Below are 16,831 nucleotides of genomic sequence, written 5' to 3'. Positions count from 1 at the left end.
GATTCATCCTAAGAATTTTTTATTGTAAGAGTATAAGGGTAAGAAATTGGGTATAATGCCCTAGAAATAAACCCAAGCCAACAATCATATATATCTCTATTTTTTCTTTCTCAAAAAACACACATATTCCATAAAATGTTTCCTGCAAAGACATTGCTCAAGTTACCTTCTCTGGAAAAAGTAGATTTCTTTAGTTCCAGTCCAATCAGGTATTATATGGCTAAACCAAGTTACTTTAATTGTATGTGTTCAAACTCTGCATTTATAAATTAACAATAGTAGAGCCTCTGCCATAGAATCATAGTAAGACAAATCAGTTTGTCAGATTGTCAGTTTTTGTGTAGTCATTGTCCTAGAGTCAACACATGACACACATTAGACAAGATGATGATAATGACAACATGATGATGTCCATATTGTTTGCCTTAGAATTACCTTTGGAGTTTGTGTATCTAACTTATGAAGGGAAAGCTATGGAGTGGGATAACTACTTTTTAATCTATCTTTTCAGTTGATACTTAGAATTATGTGTGTAAATCATTTCCCCAAAGTAGATGGATTGAGTTCATCAAGTTCCTGGATTTTTTACACTTTAAAGATGGAAGTATTCATTCTCCACATGAATAATAAAATTTTAAACTAAAAAAATATGAAAAATTCCAATGTATAATAATAATAGTTTTTATCATGTTTATTCATATTTCAAAATAATTACTTTTACAATTGTCAGATATGGTGATTTTTTTAGGGGCAGAAGAAATGCTTTTAATATTCAACCCAATTCATCTGAATTAGATACCATGTGGTTTTGAGATACAATTATATTAATTTTAGGTAGTATACTCATTCCACACAGCATACACACATACCTATGCACAAAAAAAGCAAAATGGCAACTTGTTTCAATTATATTTTTTTCAATTTGCTAAAGATGGGGTCTTAGAAAAATCATATTTATATTATGCCTTTTTCAATACAAAAATGATATTTTACACACCATTTAGCAGTGGTGCTTACTAAGTATTTCTTTTGACATCAGAATAAGTTTGTAGATATTGTAGTTATGGGGAATATGTAGTGAGAAAGAAATCAATAATTGGAGAAAAGAACATTTTGTTGAAATATATTTGTTTAGGTATTATGTACTAGTATCACAACAAAACTGTCAAATGGAACACAAATCTGTCTATTGTTAACTTTAGTATATGTTGGCTAAAAAGATTTTCAACAAATAAGAAGTGAAAACACATCTTTATAACAGAAATTTAAGACAAAAGAAATAAATGCTGTAAGAAATTCTTGAAACAATAGAATATGTTGTTGGTAACAATAAGATGATTTTTCCTTCATATGTTCTCTGTAGCTAAGTATGTGAGTCCAACCTTGTCAGGTAATATTCATGTGAAGAAAGTAGTTAATTATCCAAAACAATGTTTGCACAATTCTGTGATTATGGAATTCCCTAGTATTTACATATATGTTAATTGATGGACTTGCCAAATTGTAATGATGTAGTGATGTTTCATAAACTTTCAAACTCTATAGTTTTAACTTTCCTAAACTTTTTAGTTAGTTATTGTTGGAAGTACAAATTATAATTTTTTGGTCCTATGCTATCTGACAAGATTTCATTCATTAAGACTAGAGTTATACTAAGAGGAAGCATACAGTGAGTGTCATATTTTCCAAATCAGTGGTGCAGTGGCATTTCTCTATATATTACACTCTTCAAAGTGTGAGTTTAAAGATATTATAGAAAGTTGGAAACAAATACAGTGTTCTTATTTGTTGAGACACAAATTGTGAGCATGTATTGGTGTGTGAAACACAAGATACATTGTTTCTATTTAACAAAATAAAATCAGATTTGTTCCAGTTAAGCATAAAGATAAAATCTACTTCAGTCCAATTAACAGGTAACTCCACTCTCATAAAACAAAATATAGTGATTCAAATGGGACACTTCCTCTCAATCTACAGCATAAATTTTATATATGACATACTCAAAACCAAAATTATACTGAATGGGGAAAAACTGAACTTGTTTCTTATAAAATCAGTAACAATAAAGTACTTGAAATCTTAGCCAGAGAAAATAGGCAAGAGTAGGGAAATAAAAGACATACAAATAAAAAGAAGTCAAATTTTCATTGCTTGCTGATGAAACAATCCTATGCTTAGAAGATACAAAACCCTCCACCAAAATATCTTCTAGAGCTGCTAAGCAAATTTAGTAAAGTAAAAGGATATGAAATCAATAGTTTGCTTAGCTCAGTGGTGTATGCCTATAATTCCAATGACTTGGGAGTCTGAGTCAGGAGGTCACAAACTTGAGGCCAGCCAACTCAGCTAACTCAGCCTCAGTAGTTTAGCAATACCCTAATTCAAAATAAAAATGCTTGGGGATGTAACTCAGTGGTGAAATGCCCCTGGGTTCAATCCCCCAGTACCACAAACACATACACACATACACACCACACACACAGAGACAAAATAGTTTTTCTATACACCAGTAACCAATATGCTGAAAATAAAATCTGGATAATAATTGCATTCACAGTTGTCTCAAAAGAAAAAGAAAACATTAAGTATAAGTCTAGAGGTTGCAGAAATCTACAAAAAAAATTACAAAGTACTGAAAAAGTAAATAGAAGTAGAACACCACTAGATAATGGAAATACCTCCCATGTTTATGTAATTAATTTTGTTAAAAAAGTTTATTACTAAACCTGATAAACAGATTCAATTCATCCCCCCCCAAATATTGATGACATTCTTCATGGAATTAGAAAAAAAAAAGATTCCCTAAATTCATATAGAAGAATATAAGGCTTAGAATAGTCAAAAGAATTCTAAGCAAGAAAAGCAATGCTGTAGGAAATCTAATACCAAAATTCAAATTATACTACAGTGGTAAATTAATAAAAATAATAAGGTACTGGCATAGAAACAGACATGTAAACCAATGGAATAGAACAGAAGACACAGGGATAGACCCACTTAGATTGTTATTGAATTATTGTCAAAGGCACCAAAAACAGACATTAGAGAAAAGCCAGCCTTTAAAAAAAATGTGGTACTGGTAAAACTGGCTACTCATGTATAGAATTACACTAGGTCCCCATCTCTCATTCTGCTCAAAAGCCAACTCAAATGGATTTAAGACCAAGGAGTTGGGCCAAAATCTTATAAACTGCTAGAAGAATGTACAGGGGTAAAGTTCCAACATACAGCATGGAAAAGTTTCCGCAAAGAAAGCTCAAGAGATAATACCAACAGTGAATAAATGAGATGGCAGCAAATTAAAAAAAATTTGAACAGCAAAGGGAATATAATCATGAAGAGAAAACCTACAGCATGGGAGAAAATCTTTGCTAGCTACTCTTCAGTAAAAGAATTAATGTCTAGATTACATAAAGAACTCAAAAAGTTAACACCAACAGAACAAATAAACCAGGGCTGGGGCTGGGGATCAGCAGTAGAGTGCTTGCCTAGCACATGTGAGGTACTGGGATCTGTCATCAGCTCCACAAAAAAAAATAAATAAACAAAATGAAGGTATTTTGTGTGTGTGTGTGTATGCACACATATATATGACAAATAAACTGATTAATAAATTGAAAAATGAGCTAAATATACACTTCTTAAAAGAAGAATTTCAAATAGTCAATATATGAAAAGGTTCAGTATCTTTAGGAACCAGGTAAATGAAAAACAAAACTATGATGAGATTTTTCTCAATCTAGTTAGAATGGCAGTCATCAAGAATAGTAGTAATGATAAATGTTGATGAAAATATAAAGGGATAAAAAAGAACACATATCCTTTTGTAGGATTGTAAATTAGTAGAACCACTATGGAAATCAGTATCAAGGTTTATCAAAATAGTACCAATGGAACCATCATATATCCCAGGTGTACCACTCCTCAGTATTTAGCTAGCAACAGATCAAAGACAATATACTATAGTGATACTTGCATACCAACGCTTATAGCTACATAATTCACTGTAGCTGTGTTATGAAACCAGCATGAGTGCCTATCCATACATCAACCTCTAAGGAAAATACAGTATCATACATCATGGTGTTTTATTCAACTATACATAAGAATGAAATTATGTCATTTTCAGTAAAATGGATAGAAATGGAGAGCACTGTGTTAAGAAAAGTATGTCAGACTCAGAAAGTCAAGGATCATATATTTTCTCTGGCATGCAGAAGGACCTTGTAAAAATAGAAGAGAGGCCAACAGGGTGGAGGAGGTGGATCAGGGAAAGAAAAAGGGGAAGGGAAAGTACTTGGGAATGAAATTGATCAAGTTATATCATATGCACGTGTGTGTGTGTGTGTGTGTGTGTGTGTGTGTGTGTGTGTGTGGTGTTACAATGAATCCCACTATTATGTGTAATCAAAATGAACCAATGAAAATTTAAATAATAGCACAGTTCCTAATCTAAATTATAGATGTGGTTAACAAATGTCAGTGTAAGGAGGCAGTGACAGAAGACCTTTGGATATAAAAATAGTTTGGAATTATATCCTACATAGTCTATAAAATATTTTAATGACAATAATTAGGAAAAGAGGTTTAATCTCACAATTTAGGGATACAGAAATAAAATTTAAAAGTCATATGTTAAATACATACTTCCTATAAGTAAGCTATTTCTTTGCCACATTGGTAAAACATTATGCCATTTGTAATAGCATGGCAGTAACAATTTGGTTGAACTAAAATGCATGGATGATGCTGACAGGGATTAAAAAAAACAAAAACAACAACAACAACAAACTTCTATATAATTTATGAATATGTTAAAAAAACATCCAGGAAGGTGATTAAAAATTACCCTATAATGTATCAACTTCTTTTATTAATATTTTGACAGAGAAACTGTTAAATATTGATTCAAGGAAACAGAAACAAATCATTTTTTATATATATTTTTATATATTGATTACAAGAAATAAAGAGAAAATAGCATACAGCACCATCAGTGCTTCATGGATATATAAACTGAGATTTTTGTATATCAGTTGAAATTAATGTAGATCTATGTGTATCAATATCAGAAGCTTAAATCTTGACTAAATATTCAAATTGAACAAGACCATATACAATACACCATGCATGCAGGTTAATAATTCCAAATACATATGTATATTAACATACATAAACAATTTTTTCAACAATTTATGGAAATAATTCTCTTTGTACCAAGGTTAGTAGGTATGATTAGGATTAAGATATGATAGATTAAAACATATAAAATATCGGAATGAAAATGCAATAACATGTTGAGCTCTGAAAGTTTTATAATATTTATTCTGCTCAAGATAATATTCTGATCAAAATTATAGTTAAGCACTAAAATTCAAATATAATTCAGTTTTTAATATGTATGCTGTGTGTATATATATATGTATATATGATAAAAAACTTTATTTACACCAAATTACTAAAATTGATTGAGTCTCAGTTCTTCATGTACAGAATGTAAATGAGAATGGTTTTTCTATATTCATAAAACTAGTAATGTTTTTACAATATAAGAATTGCCATGTATACATTATGGATGTGTACTTTAGATTTTATTTTTATCTCTCTTTATACTTACTACTCTCAACTATCTTTTATCTTTATCATAATTTACATCTTCCACTGGTCTCATTTTCAACACTTAAGTGCTATGATTTTAAGTAAAACAAGGTAACAAAGTTATTTTCTGCTCGCCACCTCATGGGGACACTACATATGATGGTGACTATATACGTACCCCTACATATGTGTGAAAAGTAAGCAAGTATGACTCAAAAAGTTTTAACTTTTGAACGGTGTACCCCAAACTGCTCTTAACACTTCATATACATTGTGGGCACACATGTAAAACACACTAGTGTGAGATGTCAAGGGACTGTACTCAAATGTGGATGCACCTGACAAATGGGGACATGACACGGAAAAATTGAACTTAAGTTGACAGCTCCTCTAAGCACTTGCTTTTCACATAGTGAAAAAATGGCAGAATAATTAACATAGTATGTAATGTGGTAGAGAAATATCCTAGATAAATGAGGGTTGAGTTGAATAAGAGCAACCAAGCCCTGACATGTGCACTAGAGGAAATTACCTCAGTTATAGAGTTTGTGAGGAGTTCCAGTCTATTACCCTCATTATGTGACTTTGGAATGACTTTACTTTGACTGCTGTCTAAAACAATGGTTTAGAAATTAATAGGCAAAGGCAGCTCTGACCATGCTCACCCTTTGCATTCTTCCAAGTTAGGCATTTTTCTCTCTTCCGTAACTGGAAAAGTTTTATTCCAGTTATTAGGTATAGTTGACCTGGATGAGCTCACTTTGATCTTCCTACTTTGTTTTTGAAATGGAGATAATAATTGTTCTTATTGAATTACAAAGAAAATACAGGAACTAGCATTATGGACTTCCCGGGTCTCAAAAACATCCTACCACAAATGTATAGTGGGAGTTAGTAAGATGGGGTGCTAAGTTTCACTCAGTCATTCAGTGATGCGAGTTTGGCATAGAATCCACCATCTCCTAACTAAGGCATGTAGTAGTTAAAGAAATGGAAGTAAAGAGCATCACCCATAAACCTTTCAATGCCTTTGTTCTAAAAGGGTACACATCCTCATCTTTCATTAATAAAACTAATTGTGTGAACTTGTCCAATTGCAAGATGGATATTATTAAAATAGTTTTCTGCCACAAAGGATTTCAGTTCTTTTTGACTCCTCTCTTTTACTTTCCAGTCACAGTAGTTTTAGCTGCTCAATCACTCAGAGATTAGAGGATGTGCACAAAATCCTAAGGTAATGTAGATAAGCCTTTGTTGGAGTGATAGGGTTGAAGGAAGGATATCATGATTATAAAATTCCATCTTCATATAGAATATCCAGGATCCACTTAGACATTAACTTATAATTGTGAATATATCTTAATATGCTAGTATTTCTAAACTCCCATTGATGCTTTTTTACATAAACTATTACTTTTGACATTCACTTGGTCAGTAGATTTTTTCAGTTGTCTCCATACTATAACTGATAATTTTGTTCATATTATTCCTTTCTGGGGACCAGAATTAGCCTGAGCACTTAGGTAAATACCTTCATGTGGTTGATACTTAATCTTGGACTCAAGGTGTTTGATGGGTAAAATAATCATTTCAAAGTCGTGAAATTACAATGCTTCTAAGAACTAATTAGAAATTCAAACTATTTCTTTGAAATCTAAGATTACAATGCAAATAAAATAAATATTAAAATATTAAATAGTTCATAATACAATGATAATGTAAAATAAAAAAAATGTGAATTAAATAAGATAGGTATTGAAATAGGAAATAATACAGTAGGTAATACAGATTCCAAAAGATATTTCAGCCAGAAAACTTCCACAAAGGGATGTCTTTTTCTTTACCTAACATGTTTTTCTATTATTAACATCATTCTATCTATGTTTAGGTACACAGACAAGGTTTTAAATATGTCCACGTGTTTATTGACTTGTGTGTGTTGAATCATCTTTACAACCCTGGAACCATATTGACAATCGTGTGTGATCTTTTTGTTGTGCTGTTGATTTCAATTTTATTTTGCTGAGGATGCTTACATTGATATTCATCACAGAAGGACATGGAACTTCAGTTTCTTTTCATTTTCTTGTTGTTGTGTTCCTATCAGGTTTTTGTAGCAGGGTGATGCTGGCCTCATAGGATGGGTCAAAGGGTTTCAATTCTATGAAACAATTTAGAAGCATCAGCATTAGTTCCTCTTGAAAGACTTGATAAAATTAAGGAGTGAAGCTGTCTAGTCCTGGACTTTTCTTTGCTGAGAATCTTCTCATTACCAAGTCAATCTGGTTACTTATTATTGTTTTATTCATGTTTTAACATATTTTCTTAGTATCACATGATCATATCAATAGATGCAGAAAAAAAACTTGGTAAAATCTAACATTTCTTCATGAAAAAAATATCATGGAATAAATTATATATAGAAATATCAGAAATCAACACAATAAAGACTTCACCAAAACACTATTAAAACTGATAAAAAAAAAGTTTAGTAAAGTAGCAGAATACAAAATGAGCATGCAAAAATCAATAGCTTTTCTACAAATTACTAGTGAATTTATTGTGATCTCTACAATGGAAATTATAAAACTCTTAAGAAAGATTCAAAGAAGACCATGATCATAGACTGGAAAAAAATAACATTATTAAAATACCCCTACTACTCAAATAAATCTATATATTTAACAAATCACCATCAAAATACCAATATTCTTTACAGACCTAAAAAAGCAATTCTAAATTTATATGCAACTGCAAAAGATTCCTAATAGCCCAAGCAATTTTGTGCAAAAAGAACACTTGAGACACTACACTACTTGATTTCAGACATACTGTAGAGCCATTGTAAAAAAACAACAACAACATGGCATTGACATTAAAACATAAATATGGACAAATAAAACAGAATGGAGAACTGAAAACCATATCCACTCTGCAGCCAAGTGATTCTGGACAAAGTTGCCAAAAAAACATACATTGAATAATGAAAAGCCTTTTTAAAAAATGGTGCTGGATAAATAAGATACACACATGCAGAAAATTAAAGGCTGACTTCTATCTATCAAACTGTATAAAGATCACCTCAATATGGAACAAAGAACTTAATGTAAGGCTTCAAATATTGAAACTACTAGAGGAAAACACTCAGAAATATTTCAAAGTATTGGTATAGGCAATGAGTTTCTGGATACGACTCCAAAGTACAAAAAACAAAACAAAACAAAAATTAAAAGCAAGAATTGACAAAAGGGAGTATATCAACCTAAAAAGCTCTGCACAGCAAAGGAAACAGTCGACAGAGTGGAGAAACAACCTACAGAATGAGACAGAATGAGAGAACATCTTCACCAGCTATTCATCTAACAAAAAGTTAATTTCTAGAATATGTAAAGAGCATACATACCTCTCTCTCTCTCTCTCTCTCTCTCTCTCTCTCTCTCTCTCTCTCTCTCTCTCTCAGACACACACACACACACACACACACACACACACACAATCAGTAACAGATTCCAAGGGCCTCCAGTAATCCAGTTTTTAAAATGGGCAAATGATCTGACTAGACAATTTTCAAAAAAAAAATACCAATGACTAATAAATATTTGAAAAAATGTTCAGTATCATTCGTCATCAGGAAAATGAAAATTAACAGTAAAATGAGATGCCATCTCACCCAAATAAGAACGTCTGTTTTAAAAAAAATAAATAAATCACAAATGTTGGTTGGTCAGGATGTGGAGAAAAAGGAACATTTACTGATTGTTGGGAGTCAATCAGTATGGTCGCTGTGGAAATAGTGTGGAGATTCCTCACAAAACTAAAAGTAGAACTACCATGTAATCCAGGTTCCCACTCCTGGAAATATGTTCAAAGGAAATGAAGTCACAATATATAAAAGATAAATGCATACCCATGTTTACTGTGATAATATTCACACAGCTAAAATATGGAGTCAGCCTAGCTGCTCCAAATGGTGCATATATCCAATGTAGTAGCATTCATCCAGAATGAAGTCCTGTCATTTTCAGAAAAATAAATGGAGCTAGAGGACAGCATGCTCAGTGAAAGGAGCAAAACACAAAAAACAAGTATTGCTTGTTCTCTCATATGTGGAAACTAACAATAAGTACAACAAAGACAACCTCTAAGTAGTAGAGGGATTAAGAAGGGTGCCCAGGGAGGCGGGCAAGGGTAGAAGTAAGGTAGACAGACATGATAAGCCAAGAGGTATGCATATATATCAAGACAAAACAGACTTTGAGACACAGTCAGAAAACTGCCACCAACTTTCCACATTGTTGCTCTGCAATGTATTTATATTATATGTGCTTATGAAATAAAGAGGAACTGTAATTAGATACTTCAAAGCCTTCATTCTTGCTTTTTATAAGGAATCCTTGAAATCAGAAGATATTAAAGTGAAGTCTGTTGCTATTTCCAAAAGATCCCCTTATACTGTTTGCTTCACATAGGTCTTATAGTAGTATTTCCTTGCTTCGTACATTTAGATCATGATATAAAAAGCTTATATGTTCTTTAAACTGATGTAGCAAAACTTTTTATCCTATTTTAGCAATATTTTAGAAAACTTTAAGAGACTTCCTTAGTTCTTTTTTAAGCTTTGGGACTTCCAGATCGTCACATATTATGTCTTATGATGTATCATTTTGGCCAAGCATAGTCAATAGTTTTCCAAAGATGGGGCCATTACATTAATTGCCATCTGCTTTTCTCTATGAGAAGCTGAGCTTAGTGACATTCAGTATTTCAGCTTTCCACATGCCTTCCAGAATACATTATATTTTTTATAAGTTTTCACAGATGGAATAATTATCTTTATGTAACCAAGAAGAGGTCATAGAAAAGACAATTTCTAATTAGATTCAGTTTCAAACTGTATAAGTGCATAGATTATAATATTTTCCACCCTAAAGTCATAATTAGTCTTCTTTGAAAACATAATTGTTCTGAGTCACACTGGGATCATTTTCAGCTTATATACGTCCATGCAATATCATGTATTGCTTCAAGCATGACAATGTTTATTTGTCATAGTCACTTAGCCATGCTTAGAAAAAATGACATTCAAGAGGCCTAGACTATAGTTGCAATAGACATTTATAAAGATATTGTATATGTGTATTGTTTGGAGAGATTAAAAATAGATGAATATTCCAAAGTTGAGAAATAGAGAAAACATCTGATCTTTACCATTAGCCTATCCTTAGCTATCTTTATGTAGTTTGTTAACAACACTTAACATAGCACCTCAGGCAAAATTCTATGTGCAGCAACTCTTTTTATAAAAAAACATGATTCTGGGGTATGAGCACAGTTATTATCATCAGTCTTTATAAGAGGCAACTGAGACAGTAGAGGTCAAACCATTTGCTCAAGGTCATACAACTGTTATGTGGGGGAAGTGGTTTAGCTGTCTTAGGGCATCACACAAATGGTCAATGGGAAGGCTCTGCAAAGTCAAAGAGGGCGTCTGATGAGAATATATGCAGAGTCTTATGAGGACATATGATTCTGTATTACTTTATCTGCAGCCAAGGGCTTCTTTGTGACAGTAAATATGCAAAACATAAGCTTCACAAGAGTTCAGAAATGGGACAGAGAAAGATCATTCATATTCTAGCTCTCTGGAGTGAATGCTTTTGGAGAAGGAGTTGGCATGCCATTTATTAACAATCTTTGGCCCAGAAATATTGCCTCTTTTGCACTTATGTATGCAAGCTATTTCCACACACATTTCTTTCTATATTTCCTTCTGAGAAAGCCATTTCGAAGTCTTTATGCCTACCGTCATTCTAAGAGGCTGCCAAGTTTCCCTTGATTTTTAAGAGATCACAAATAGGATTACGTTTCTATATTTATCCCATCCACTTTTTGCAGCTTCAACTTTTATCTTCTCCCACCAGCCACCAAATCCATCATTTTGACTTATTCTTACCACTTTTTTTTTTAACCTGAAAATCTCAGAACAAGGTGGGGGAATAGAAGGTGTCTGGAAGAGGATAATAGGAAACATTTTACTATGTCTGGTTTCAAGAATGGCCCAAAGGTTAAAATTCAGTGTATAGATCTTGATTCAATGTAAACAAGGGGACACGTCAGTGTCAGATGTCACAATGCTACGTGTCTGAGCATTTCCTATCTCCTGTTCAGTAAAGTGTAGTGAGGTTTTCAGTCCTTTTCCTACATTCAAAGAAATATTTGATATTTGGCAGGTCACTTCTGACTATAAATCCTTTCCTGTGTGATGTAATATATTAGATTAAATAAACTTTTCAAAACTAAATTCATATGATACTCTTTGGAGATAGTATTTTGATGATGCTTAGGTTAAGTGTTATTCCAATAGTATTAAGGTGGTAATAGTAGTTATCTATTATTGTGCCTTGTAAGTTTCATGCTATTTATATGTATTATATATGTTGAAATGTACTCTACTGTACAACATGATAAATATTCATTAATGCACCTACATAGTAGCAATAAGAGAATGAATCAAACCACACTAATATGAGACACAGTATTAGCATGTTTCTTCCATATTGAAGTATTATGAAGATTCTATTAATGTATTCACCTGATTGGAAAATATAACCAGGATTGCAAATGCAAGGCAGAAATGCCACCACTGGTTTCTCCTGAGCCCATTTCAAATATAACTAATTGTTAGCATTTTTCCTTGTATGCCTAGACTCAGCTCAGAAAGTTTCTTAGTCTTGCACAGCTGACAGCTGTCATCAGTCTTCAATCAAAAGTGCACCATTATTTGAAAAGGTATTTTTTTCCTTACCCTGAAATACATGACCATTATAGAAAATTTCAAATATATAAGCATATAAACAAAACCACAGTATTTCATAATTCAGATATAACTATTTCTTCCATTTCATTTTTTTTCATTATGAATATATATTTGAGAGTACCGTGAACAGTTTTCAGATCTGCTTTTTATTATGTAGAATTATAAAGTGATATGTTAGCTGTTAATTTTAAATTTAGCTATTGAATATTTCAAATATGAACTTAATTTTTAAAATGTTTATCATATAGGAGAGAGATAATTCGCATCTAGTGAGCATCATTATATCTGAAATATTTACTTTTGATTGTTGGAGAGAAAAGAAAATGTAAAATGGTTCTAAATTTCAACCATTAAAACAACATAACTTCCTACTATTATGGTAGTTACCATATTAAATATTGTGGTTCATGTGAATATTATCAGACTTAGAATTATACATAATTTCTTCACATTAACAGAACTCCTGTCATGCACAGACCTCAAGGGTAGTGTGACAAAATGCTGACTTGATGTCCCTGTATCTGGAAATGCTGGAGCTCACACAAGCTTCACAACCAGCTGGTATTGCATAAATCACACTGTGGGTAAATGATCTCCAGAGAAACTAACAATTTAGATACATTTCATTTGGTTTAGTTAACTTTATTCTTGGTAAATTCCTGGAAAGAGTATTGCCTTGAAATTTAGAAAAAAATACTTATATAATGAATATCATTCAGAATCCTAATTTGAACATTATTTTTCATTTTTTTTCCTAAATTTACCCGATTTGTATTTTTCTACCAGCAGACAATTTTGAACATTTCTTTAGGTATGGAACTATAAAATATAACTTCTAGCTTATATATTAAACACTTTAAAATATTGCTTGGCCAAATTATTCTCCAAAATGCTTTACAAATTTTCATTTTTATGAGTATTATGGAATATTCCTTTTTCTGTATATTTTCATTAATAGCTGCTCTTTAAATAACTATTGATTTCAGACTACTATATTAATGTTAAAATGAAACTTTCTATTTTTATTATTGGTTTAATATATATGTGTGTGTGTGTGTGTGTGTATCTTTTAAAAGCAATTGAAAAAATAAATTAATAAACTATCCAAATTCTCATGACCCCATTGGAATAATTGTTATCACGTTTTTGCCATGGTTATTTACCTATCTTCCTATTTTATTCTTGAATATTTTTAAATATTTAAATTAAAAATATTTAATTAAAAAAATTTAGAAGTTAGGCATCCTGTTTTTTCCAAAACCAATATGCACCAAGATATGAATTATACATAACCAAAACTATGGCATGATTCTATACAACTTCAAAGAAACTTCCAATCATTCACATTAACAGCATATCCTGATTATCACCTAATATAGTACTGTACACATATTAAATTTTCATTTATCCTAAAAACCTAAGTATAAAATCATATTAGCACAACTCATGACCAATGTTTCATCATTTTATCCTACCAGGTTTTGTGTTTCTTGAATTTCTTTTAATCTAGAACAGTATATTCCTTATCTCTCTACTTTTATTTTGTTCTTCTGAAACCAGTGACGTATTGAAGGAGCTGGATCCTTTTTCTGGTGCCAGTGCTGTTCAGAACTCCTGTCATGCACAGACTTCAAGGGTAGTGTGACAAAATGCTGACTTGATGTCCCTGTATCTGGAAATGCTGGAGCTCACACAAGCTTCACAACCAGCTGGTATTGCATAAATCACACTGTGGGTAAATGATCTCCAGAGAAACTAACAATTTAGATACATTTCATTTGGTTTAGTTAACTTTATTCTTGGTAAATTCCTGGAAATTAACTTTCAATTTTTGATAAAAATACTTTTAAGAATGTGTCCGTTATGTTAAAATGTAACATATCAGAATATCTACTATCATTTTGGCACAAATCATCTAATTTCTTCTTCTGAGATTGACAAATAAAATAATTAAGTGTAATAATGTGGTATAACTGGCACAATACATTGTATGTATTCAAGATCAATTGTTGCTGGTTTTTTTTTTTGAGATATTTTATTTTTATCAGTACAATTAAGGTAATGAACATAGCCATCCATACTCTCTGGAGTTCATGGGGTCCATTGGAAATCCATTCCTTTCACTCTTTCTCCCAGCCTCAAGTACTAGGCTCATTTCTTTCACTGTGATTGGTTTTAACTTTCTAAAAATTTATATGCATAAATGGAAACATACAATCTGAGTTAATTTTTTCTTCCACTTAGTGTCAACATTCAGTTTCTGTGTGCATCACTTGTTTATTTGTTTTTGATATTGAGTATTACACTTTATGGATATACCATGATTGGTTTCTAGGTTGATTTAATTGATTGGGACAAATCTCCTTGGACATGCTTTCCTTCTTCTCTATAGGCATGGCCATTTGACTGGATGTCAGACTCGAAATTTTACCTTGTTTTTTGTTGAAGGCTTTATTTTCCTATGCATATTTTTGAACTCTGTTCAGAGATGTTTTTAATTTAGCTGGAAATGCTGACCTTTATGTTCTTGCTTTTAAGATTTCCTGGAGAAAAGCAGACCAGTGTTTATCTAGAACAGTTCTTTCCTATTGCCTAGGAAAAATACTGAGTAACCCACCTGTACCCATGAACCATGAGGCATCTCACTTTCACTGTTGATTACAGACTTAAAGGACTACTCCCCCAATACTTTCAGGTGGCTCCTTCCATGGGAAGATGTAGTTTTTTCACATACATAATTTAACATTAATCTACTAAATATGCAATGGAGATACTCTACAGATTGCCAAAGTTCTCTAATCATACAACTCTCTCATCTTCAGTGCTGTGACCTATAGCTACCATGGTACCATGCTTCCAGCCCTCATCCACTCAGAATGTAAGCTTCTCTCTGGCTTCTCTACCCTTCAAAATTGCTGCTTGGACTCCTATGCATTCAGTAATTTGGGGCAATTTTAGGACTTGTTGCTTCTGTTTCTTGTCTCTCATAGATCACCATCCTCCAATGAGTGATGATTAATACCTTGAGAAGCACTGTTGCGTGTATTTATTTATTTGTGTGTTTTAAATTGTTTGAACAAAAAAAATAAATATAGCCCTTATGTCTTTGTCTTAGTAAAAAAATGACAAACCTGAACATACTAGAAAAATTATATCACAATAAAATTTGGTCTACTAATTATTGAGCAATACTTCTATTCTCTTAATTCTTATTTTTTTCAACAGTATTTTCTATTTTATGTATAAAGATCTTGCCCATAATTTATTATCGTGAAAGGGTTTTTCAAAGGGTTTGTCTAAGGCGTTTTTATTTCACATTTTAATAGCATGATTCTAGGATGTAGAAATATAACTGTTGCATAGTGAGTGTGTGACATTTGTGTTTTTGTCATTGTTCCTATTTCACAACACTTAAGGATTCATTTCCCATTATATTGCTATCATCTCAATACATCCCATTTTTCTTTTGCAGAAATTGACTGTTCTTAATTGAAGATATTTTCCTTTTTGTTTTTCACTTATTTCTTTTCCTTCTTTATGGCACTTGCTACAAAAGTGTAGAATAGAGTGTGTAAGAATAGAAGTGCAGTGGGACCCCGTCCTTGTAATGTTTTTGATGTTAGTGGGAGAATGTTCATTTTATAGTTTAAACTAAGATGGTGGGTGTAGATTTTATATAATTGTCCTTTGTTGGAGTACCAGAGCTCTTTTTGCTTTCTACCATTATGAGTTGGCATTACATATATGGGTACTGCCCTTAAACAGCTGCTTCTGGTGTCTACTGAGATTATGCAAGGTTTTCCCTTTGCATTCTGTAAATAGAGAAAATTATGCTGATCAATATCTGAATCAAAATCCCTTTTATTCTTCACAGAAATGATAAAATTGTTTTCTGATGCATTTCCTTTTAAAAAACTTTGGATTATTTATTATTTATATAATTATTATTATGTTTAGGATTTTGCATTTATATCCATGAGGCCAATTGGTAGTTTAAATGTATATTGTGTTTTTGTTTGTTTTGATAATCATATCATATTTGTCTCATTATAATAAGTAGGGAAATGTCTACTTGTATTTTCTGGAAGAAAGTTATCTAAGATTAGTAGTATTTCTTCCTTAAATGTTGTATTCCAATGTACCTGGATCTATGTGTTTCCTTGCAGGAAAGTGTACATTATAGAATATGCATTTAATATCTATTGAACAATTCCAATTTTATATTCTTTATGTCAGCTAAATAATTTTTATTTCAATATTTGATAAAAGTTGTCAAAGTTATTGTCTTAAACATTTTCACAGTGTTATTCACATTCCCCTTCTAAATTTGTAGAAGATACATTACCATCCTCTCCTTCATTTTAGTTGCTAATTTGTGCCTCTTCATTTTTCCCTTATCATTCTGACTAATTA

General features: G+C 31.8%; 1 protein-coding gene across 3 annotated transcripts in view; it reads left to right on the top strand.

The window, feature by feature from the left end:
• The window catches only part of CDH19 (cadherin 19), an 81,571-nt gene that overhangs the window by 7,483 nt on the left and 57,257 nt on the right, over positions 1–16,831 (top strand). For 2 of the 3 annotated variants that reach the window (XM_081262724.1, XM_081262722.1), the window contains exon 2: positions 12,308–12,390. The exons of the other annotated variant lie outside the window; for it this stretch is intronic. The gene's annotated coding sequence lies outside the window, so the exon portion shown is untranslated. The remainder of the gene's footprint in view (positions 1–12,307; positions 12,391–16,831) is intronic. 3 annotated transcript variants of the gene reach the window in all.

Source organism: Spermophilus citellus (genome assembly GCF_964194105.1).
Source record: "Spermophilus citellus genome assembly, chromosome: 12".
NCBI classification, from domain to species: Eukaryota; Metazoa; Chordata; class Mammalia; order Rodentia; family Sciuridae; genus Spermophilus; species Spermophilus citellus.
This window is presented reverse-complemented; position numbering and strand designations above follow the sequence as displayed.